Source organism: Vigna angularis, chromosome 3, assembly GCF_016808095.1.
Source record: "Vigna angularis cultivar LongXiaoDou No.4 chromosome 3, ASM1680809v1, whole genome shotgun sequence".
NCBI lineage: Eukaryota > Viridiplantae > Streptophyta > Magnoliopsida > Fabales > Fabaceae > Vigna > Vigna angularis.
The window spans coordinates 35,271,381-35,281,899 of record NC_068972.1 but is presented as its reverse complement, the minus strand read 5'-3'; positions in this window follow the sequence as shown (position 1 = coordinate 35,281,899).

The window sequence follows — 10,519 nt, the reverse complement described above, 5'->3', positions numbered from 1 at the left end:
GGATCATTAGAAAAATTATTTAACTTTTTTCCTTCATATAATGGTGAAAATCGAGAGGTTCTAGACATTTTCCACTAAGTTTTAATCGAATATCTTTTTTAGAGCATGTCACATATTTTGCTTAATGATTTTGGAGTTAAAATTGATCCAAATTTTTAAGTTTTTCTTAAAATTCATTGGAGATAAAATAAAAGAAGGCATTATCTAAAACAATTGAAAATGGAAAAAGAAAAGCATTGGTCAACCCATATGCAATAAAAAATCGAAAGAATAAAACAACTCATACCAATACCACTATTTGATGCAATTGCTTTTTCTTTTAGTTAGGTTTATGAGTTGAATCGTGTAGTGAAACATCTTTGAGTATAAAATTATTTTTAATTTCATATTGAAATTGCAATGGTGCTTTTGAACTATAGTTCTAGATCTATTCATTAGGATTCATTTTGAGTGCTTAGGACTAAATTTGTCTTATTTTTTATTTGTCATTCTTTTTTAATTTCTTTGACTTTTATGATTTTTCCTTATCATTTGAAAGTATTCCAATTCCAATTGAGTTTTCTTAATTTTATTCTTCCTACTCTTAAGTTGATTGAAAATGCTTAACTCTTCGATTGTGTCTTGAGAACTGATATGTTCGTAAGATAATATTTTAGGTGTTGTTAGAGAACTATTGAAACTACTTCTTTGGTAACTATAAGAGGTAAAGGAAAACTTATAAAAGAGTACAAACACTTTGGGTGAGACAATTTGAGAGTTAGACCGAAAAATACACAGAAATCCATCAAACACATAGAGAGCACATTAGTAATGGAAAATTTCATCACAAACCAAATTTCATTACCAAAATTTGTTGGTAATGTATGCTTGTATTCTTACTTGTTTTTTCACAAAATTTTGTTGCAAGTTGTATTTCATTGATTTTGTGTAATTTTCTTTCCTTTCTTGGATGTTTTAGGAAAATTTTTTTGGTACAATCCCATCTCCTAAAGTAAAGAGTGAAATAGTATTTGTGTTACGAAAGTGTTCCAAGGAGCTCAGTAGTGTCAATTGAATTTTCTTATTGGACATGACTTACATTTTTGTTAAGTTTACTTTCTTTATTCTAGTAGCCTTAATCCATGGGAAAAAATAGGATATCATATCAACACACTTAGTAGATGTTTGTTTAGTCCAAATAAGGATACGTGAATACACACACTTGAAAATCTTTTGTAAAAATTTGAGTTACTCCATTTTTGTGAAAACCTTTCAAAATATTGAAAAAAACTTTTTGATAAAAAAAGAGAGTGATCATTCTCATTCTAGACATTCTAATGCGATGGAAGTTATAAGGATCATGAAGAAGAGTTGAATCTAAGAGATGAGATTAGAAACTTAAAAGAAGATTTTAATAGAAAATTTGGTAAAAGAGATATAGAAAAAGAAAAAGAAAAAAAAAGGGAAAAAATCCTATTTCTTTTTATTGTAGTCTCCTTGATCTTTGATCTTACTAACTCAAATTTTCTTGGATTGAGGAATTATAATTAGGTTAAAAAAACTTATAGTTGATAGTTAGGATACAATTCTTTCTACCTGAAGTATAACAACACAAACAACATGATTTGATCATGGCTTAACATGCCTAACCTACACCATGAATAATTGATGTTAATGGCAATAATTAGATCTATATTTTTTTTAAGTTTCCATCTTCATTTTACCGATAATTCTTAATTAAAAGTATCAACTTGGAGTTAAATTGTTAACCCTTTAATGCAACCAATTGGAAGAGAATGTAAACCTATTCCATGTTTGTCAAGCTTCCAAAAAGAAAATTATGGTGCAAAGAGATAAGATGTATAAGCAATTACATTAAAGGTGACTTAAATAATATAAATAATAGAAAATTGATATAGTTTTATAATAAAGTTATGAATTGTGAAGTGGAGGCTTTGAAGGCACCTTTACCATTGGAAGCATCCATGCCTGCAAATATGACAGAGAAAGGTAGGTAGTGGAAGTTTGGGACCGATTCACTGCAAAACAATGCAATCCATGGATACATTAATTCATCACCATGCCTTTCTTTTCATCATGCACTTTCATTCTGGAAAAAGACATTAATTATTTTTGCTTTCAGGCCAAGTTTTCGGAAGGCCAAGTGTGGTAAAAGATTTGTGCATACATGAACCATAAAGAGCTATAGATGAAAAGCATAACTGTTTCTATTTAATCATATTTTTAATCTTAACCATTTTTTTATTAAAGAATTACCTAAAAAAAATCTAATTATAATAAAATTATAAAATTATTTAACTAGCAAGTAATTTTATAATTAAAATAATAACAATAAAAATAATTTTATTATTTATTATTACAAGATATATGAATGTTTTCACTAGTAAGTAATAAAATGGATTCAATGTATATTATTTAACAATTTAAATATTATTACATATGTTTCAATTTAGTGGACACATTAACATTAAAGATTTAAACTAAGATTTTTAATTTATTAAATATCCAAAATGAAAAAAAAAATCATTTAGTACTCAAAATAAAAATCGGTTATTTATATATAGGATATTTAAAAGTTATTTAAGCCTTAAGATATTACACTTAAATAAGTTTTCGTTCCTAAGATATTATATACTTTTTACTTTTATTACCTAATTTTTTAAATTAGATATTTAATGAATTAAACATTTTGATTTAAGTTCTTTTTTATTATGTTTATCAATTTCGTCCTTATGTGTTAAATAAATTGATGTGTCACACAATAAGTCACTTTTGTTTCCAGTATTATTAGTACACGTTAAGAAAATTATGATAACGTATATATTGTTATGACAAAAAGAAATAAGTTGAGAAACTACAAGAAAAATTTAAATATTATACTCGGTAAGAGTGACACTGTAATATTAGAAATAAAATATAAATAAATATTTTTCGGAGACCTAAACAAAATTTTTATAATTTACTAAATACTCAATTTAAAAAAAATTACTGGGTAAATATTATATGACCAAAAATTTATTTAAAGTTAAATATTATGTGCTTTTTATTTTCTTAAATAATACTACACATAAATTTTAATTATATAAAATCAAGCTACCATTCAACAATTCATTTTGTGTTTTGAATAATAAATTAAAAGACAATGTAATAAAATTGATATTAATTAATTATTCTCTCCTTCATTGCTTATAAATTTTTTTTCTAAAAATTATCAACAAAGGTAATATTTATATATTTGGAGGCAAAAAGTTATTTGCTAAGTTCATTTAGATAAAATTGTAACATACAAATTCAAGCTAATCGGACTAAAGTTGTAGAACATCAACCTACAGCCCACCAAAGACTCATAAAATCAATCCTTGCTCATAATCACCAATTAATTATCTTGTATAGTAAGAAATACTATACAAAATATATTTAAACATAATAAAGAAAAAAAAATATGAACAACCTAATATAAAATAAGATTGAGTAAGTCCACCTAAAAATAATACGAATTTATGAAATGTTACTAAGATATAATTAATTAAGATTGTTTTGGTTGAATCCAACATTTATCAATCAAAATTTATAATTGGTAATTAAATAACATTTTTTTTATGTAAGAATATAACATCTTTTAACACTACAAATATTTTTTTTTCTCATCTCTCAAATAATCTAGACTTTGACTTTGATACTAAGTATTGGATTAGGTACTTATTACAAAATTAAAATATATAGTTATAATTACATTACATCATAATTTTTTATATTTATAATTATAGTAACCTAAACATTATAATTTAATTGTGAATCAACGTACTTAATATTTTTTACAGGACAATGAATATCGTTTGTAAAAGTTCCTTACACATACTAAAAAATAAATATTGTTAGAAAACCTTCATCAACTTCTCACTACTAGATACAAAATTTTTAAAAAGATTTATTTGTGAATGTTATGTATATGTATGAATATATGTATAAAAATATTTAAAAAGATTTATTTGGGAATGTTATGTATGTATGGATATATGTATATATCATTTCTTAATTGTATTTAAGAGACATCTTTTTTAGTTATCATATAAGAAATATCATAACATGTTTGTAAATTGAATAAAACTTTTTGAATTTTAAAAAACTCATAATATGATAATATCTTGACGTTTAGATAGATGATCTAAGGTTTAATTGCTTCCTTTGTCCTCAGTTTGGTTGAATTGTGTCAAATTCATCCTCATTTTTTAAAAAGTTTCATTGTCGTCCTCACGTGGTATAAAAGGTGTCAATTGAATCCAAACATAGAAAAAATTTGTGTCAAAATAGTCATTTTTTCTATATCTCTGTGTCTTCCTTTCATATGTCACTTCTCTGGAGCTATGAAAAGCCTTAAATTGGATAAGGTAAAATGAATATCTGTACTTGATTGTATGAAAGGAAGACACAGAGATATAGGAAAAATGACTACTTTGACACAAATTTTTTCTATGTTTGGATTCAATTGACACTTTTACATCACGTGAGGACGACAATGAAACTTTTACACCACGTGAGGACGACAATGAAACTTTTTTAAAAATGAGGATGAATTTGACACAATTCAACCAAACTGGCGACAAAGGAAGCAATTAAACCATGATCTAATTATTAGAAAATGATTAAAATTTTATAAGACGTTTGCAGAAAATAGTCAAACTTTGGTTTCAATAAGTAATATACAAGACAGAGCAACCTTGATTTTTTTTCAAATGATTCACCCTAATATTGTGAAGGATTTCAATAAGCAGTAATAGTCACAAGTATATATTGTCACTCATGACTTATACAGGACACAAAATCAATCTTATTTAACTTTTTATCTTCCCCAAATAAAATACAAATATTTTACAAAACTAAATCGTTTATAATATTTTTTATTAGTATTTTATATCTATTACTCTTATCTTATTTTTTTAAAATATTTTGTATTTGTTATAAATAACTTGTATGTGAAAAGATTACAATAAAAACTCTCACTAAATATAAATATAAATATAAATATATATATATATATATATATATATATTGCATTATAGAGAGATAAAAAATTAATTTCCTATAATAACTTTTGATAAGCGAAATAAAAGATAAATAAAGGCAAGTAGTTGGAATCTAAATAGGTTCAAAAAGACATTTGAATTTGTTTGATTCTATTTTTTAAAAAAAGTTAGAGCATCTCAATCTCAAGAATGTGTTGTATGATTAAGAAAACACATAACATTGATTTAACCATCAAGTATATAAAGTTATATTTCCAAATATTAAACAAACTTGTGATTGCATTGACAACTATTACTTTTTTTTGTTTTGTCATTAATAGCCATATTTGCACATAATTGTAAAAATTTATTAAGTGGTTAATCCTCTTTCTTATGAATGCAATTAAGTGCTAACACAGGAAACTATTGATATATATAACACAAGAAACAAATTTGTTTGCTTGCATTTCTTTCTAAAAATAATAAAAAATGCTTAACTAATAATCAACATGATTGCTAAAAGTTGTTGTATATGCCACTAAAAATTAAAATAAAGTTAATTGGGTTGTAACTTTTTTTCCATTCTTATTAAACCCATGTTAATTTTTTTTCACCACTTTAAATATGATTATATATCTTAATAATTTTCTTTATAATAATCTTATTCTATACAATTTATATCAATTTTTTTAGCCCATTTTTTTTATAATTTATATTATACCAACTCGATGAAGTGACGTAATAGTAAGATATTACGTACTTGTGATGTTGATTTATTTGCCCAAAAATTTCATGTTTAATTATCACATAATCTAAATTTAATTTTTTTTCCTTAAAGAAGTATTAACAAGATTGGTCTCAACAAATATGAAAAAGCAAACATTGATCAATCATAATTTCCAACTTTCTCTATTATCACTAAAAGAAAGTATAATAACATAGTATAATTATAATTAGAAGATGAAAATTATAATTATAAGAATGAGTTGATGAAACCGACAAGAATTGACTAGTGTTTTTTTAATACTTAAGGAGCATGTGTGAAGTAGAAAAAAAAAGTGGAGTGAGATAGCAACACACACAACATAGTATTAAAAGTTGACCCTAAATGTTCCCAACAACACTCAAACAAAGCACATGGGAAGAACCAATGAACTTCAAAGAGAGGAACCTTTTTTCAATTGGTTTGATCACCAATCATGTTCATTTGCCTAAATTTTAAATATATTTTTTGAACAAAAATATTATGTATTTATGGTTCCATTTTGACAGGTATAGTGATTTAGGGTTCATATGGTATTTGAACACAAGATTACATGGTCCAATTTATCAACCATATTCGACCAAGCATGTGACCTCTAATTGCTTATACCCTTCATATATGCCTCACATGGCTCAAATCCTTTCACACTTTTTCACATATTAATACTTCTATCTATAATCATAAACAACATAACCTCAAGTTAGGCACAAATTATTCATGTATTAAACACAATATCCAATTTTAATTTCATTTTTTATTTAAAACATTTGTTGTAAATCCGTCTCTACTTATATTGTTTATTATTGACCTCACTTCGATAAAATAAAATTAGTAAGAAATTTTTATCGATTAATCATGTCTATAGAGAGGCAAAATCTAGCAATACTTATTATATATTTAAAATAATTTAAAAATTAAGCATAGGAATATGTTGGTCACACATTAATTATCTTGAAATATGTTTGTTGAGATAGAGAGATGTATAGAAAGATATGATATTCTAGATTCCAGGCTTGCAAATAGATAGGGTTTTGGCCAGCTTTCATGATGGTATAAAGTGGATGAGGCATCTATTAGAATTGGAAATATTATTCAATTTGTTTTAAGTCACTCTCGTGTCCCAAGTTAAAAGCTACAAGAAAAGAGAACAAAATTTTGCTCTCCAACCATGTATGAAGAATAATAAAAAAATATAATTGAAAGTTTATATGGAAATAAAAATTTTGTATAGTCAGGTATTATTCCATAAAGTATGGTTCATATTTCTCTATACACGTGTTGGAGTACAAGTAATAAATTATATATATTAAGGTAAGTTAGATGTTAAACCAAAAGCATTATACCCTTAATATGATAAACCGTTACATTTAAAATTTTAATTTATAAAAAATAATTGATAATACTAAACTGTGTATCAATTGGAGATTAGTTAAAATTATACTGGTTTATGCAATAATCATTTTTTTATTTAACTTTATTAATTCATAAAATTAAGAGTAAAATTCATTATGTCAAAAGTGTTAGACCTCTTAAATTTTACAATTTTCGAATTATTCATTTTTAGTGAAAACAAATAATGTATTTTAAAGATTATATTAAAGAAGAATTTTGTTAATAAAGAATAAGTTGTTGTTACATATGTGAAAATGTAGGGTTGGTAGATTTATGAATACTCTTTTGAACTACATCCAACTATTCTCCCATTAAATTGGGATGCTTCAAATATTGATGGGTTTTATTTTTATTTATTTATTTATTTATTGTGATTAAAAGCTAGATCTAGAGAATTTATTGATCCATATTTATGGCATGGTTTGTAAGAAGCATCCTTTCAACTAACATTCCTAACGTTGTACTAAGTCCAAACACTTCCAAAGTTACCAAACTATATTTCTGTTTGTACTGTGTCCTTGAAGTCAATAGGTTTGGTTTATGTCTCTTTATGTTATCACCATCCTTTAATATATTACTTACTATACACGATTTTTTATTCCTGTGTTAACTTCATGCAACTTGAGGAAGAAGTTAAATCCGTTAGCAACTTTTCACCAACTAACATTATTTCTTTCGTTAGCTACGTAACTTCAACACAAGCTCGGCTCTATCTACAATTGTTTCCTTCTTTTTAGTTTTTTTTTTTAATTTATGCATTTCAATGGATTAAATATATTTTTACTTTTTAAACTATTTTCAAAAGTTAGTGTTTTCTCTTTAAATTAAATTATATGTTGTTTTTGCACTTTATGAAAATCATGATATTTTTCATGTAGCAAAAAGAGTTTCATAGTAGAGTATAATATAATCTTAATATAATCCTCATTTGTATACTTTTAAGTGTATATTTAGTTGATTAAAATTTTTAACACATTTTAATCCTATTAATAACTTTTAGATATAAGAGAAAACGTCTTGAATATAAAATATATAAGATTATACATTAAGTTGTTTGATAACTATTCATATTACCAAAAGAAAGTGTACCTCTATTAATATTCTATGTATATCAAATTAATATTCACTGGATTCTTAATTTAATTTTAAAATAAGAAACACAATTTGTAATTACAAAATAAAAAAAAATGTTGAGAAGAGAAAAATAAACTCAAAGAATTCATGATTGATATAAAACTCAATTAATTTTGTTTGATGTGAATTGATTCTAAGAAAATAATTCTCCATTGATGAAGAATACAAAATGAAATTGAAAAAAATAAATAAATTTGAGAGAAAAGTCTATAAAGAAACAATTCATAAAAGTGAAAATTAAGGAAACCATTTATAATCATCAATTATTTGTCTACACTAATGATTGATAGTTTATAATCATCATTAATTAACAATAACAAAATTTGAACATAGAACTTTGCATAAATTATAAAATTCGCCATTACTAAATTCGAATTAATGGATTTAATTAACCCAATCAATTAATTACTGTGATAGGATCTCCCAACTTGTTTATTGATGGGATTTGGTTGTAAAAAATTATCCATTACCGATGAGTTTTTTTTATCAAACCCTTTTTTTAGAGTAAATAATCTGTATTGGAGATCGAAAATGTATTAATATATAAAATATAAGGGATAAAAAAACAATAGGCTAATTAATTTTTTCTTCAACTGGTTATTTACAGAGTTCATTCCGGTCTCTGAAATTTTAAAACATTCAATTTAGTATTTTAACTAAACAAATCATGTAACGTAATTTATATTTGTCCAAAGTAGAGTTGATAGAGTCGAAATTTACAATCAACAACGGTTCTAACCGAGGCGAGACAAATTAATAACATTTTACTCAATTTCTAACATTTCAATTATAAGATATTTAAAATTAAAAAAATAATTAAAATTATATTTTTTTAAATTATCACAAGTTCAAACCGTCTTAATGTTAATTTTATTTTATTTCAAATTAAATTAATAATTAATTAATAAAAATTTGAAATTCTAATGCAATGAAAATAAAAATTATTTTTTATCTTATTTATTATTTATGTAAACTTGAAATACATAAATTATTTATGTACGAATTAATTTTCATATTTTATAATATTGTGGAAAGAAATTATAATAAAATTTATTATACAGTAAAACTAAATTTCTACTTTATATTTTCATAGATAAATAATTTTAAACTATGTTTAGTGAAGAGAATAATTTAACATAAAAAAAATTGAAAATGAAATTTAAAAATAAAATCATATCATTTTTCACTTGTGAAATTACTTTTGTGATAATTTTTATTTGGATTAAGGGGTTATTTAAGACGATGTTGACACCATTGGTAAAATTCCTTGGGGAAAATAATTTTCTTACTTATTATACCTTTCCAATCCATTATATTATAATCGACTTCCAAGGAAAATTATTTATTAGCATTTTATAATGTCTAAATTGAAAATTATATATAATCTATTTTGATCAACTACTTCATTATATCTTTCAATCCATTGAATTTATATAATTAAGCTTATCAAAATGCTCTTCATTATTCTGTTAATTTTTACCATCGAATTTTTCGTTCTTCAATTTATAACTTAAAATCTAAAATTGTTTTTAATTTCTCAAATTTATCCTTTCAATGTAACATTTCACTAAGAATTACATTATTACTAATTAAGATAACCTAAATGTAATATTTACATTCTCTCTAAAAAATTTCAAAATATATTTAAATCATAAAAATAAAATCAAATTTGCACTATATATATTTTAAACCATATCGACCTATGTTAACTTGATACATTTTAGCCTATGTTGGTTTGGTACATCTCAATCTATGTTGATTCGGTACATCTCGACCTACTTTGGCCCTGTACATCTCCATCTATGTTGACCTGATACATCTCAATCTATAGTGGCCTGGTACATCTCAACATATGATAGCCTGAAACATCATGACTTAAGATGGTTTGGAACATCCTGACCTATGATGATCAGGTTCATCTAAACTTATAAATACTTAGCGTATCTCAGCCTATGATGGCCTAAATGTTCTCAAACTAAGGTGACTCAGATCATTTTAGTTAATTGAAAATATGACTTAGGGTTAAAGAGGATTACACAGGTCGCCAATCAAGGTTAATTAAGGTAATTATTCGTAGGTCCAAACCCAACCAAATAAAGGCCTATAATTCTAGTAAAAATAAAACTATTCATGATGTCATTACTTACGTACTCGTTATTAAACATTTACTGTTATCTAACGCACTTGACTAACTTCAGTGGCGGAGTGTCTTTTGTAGGTACACCCT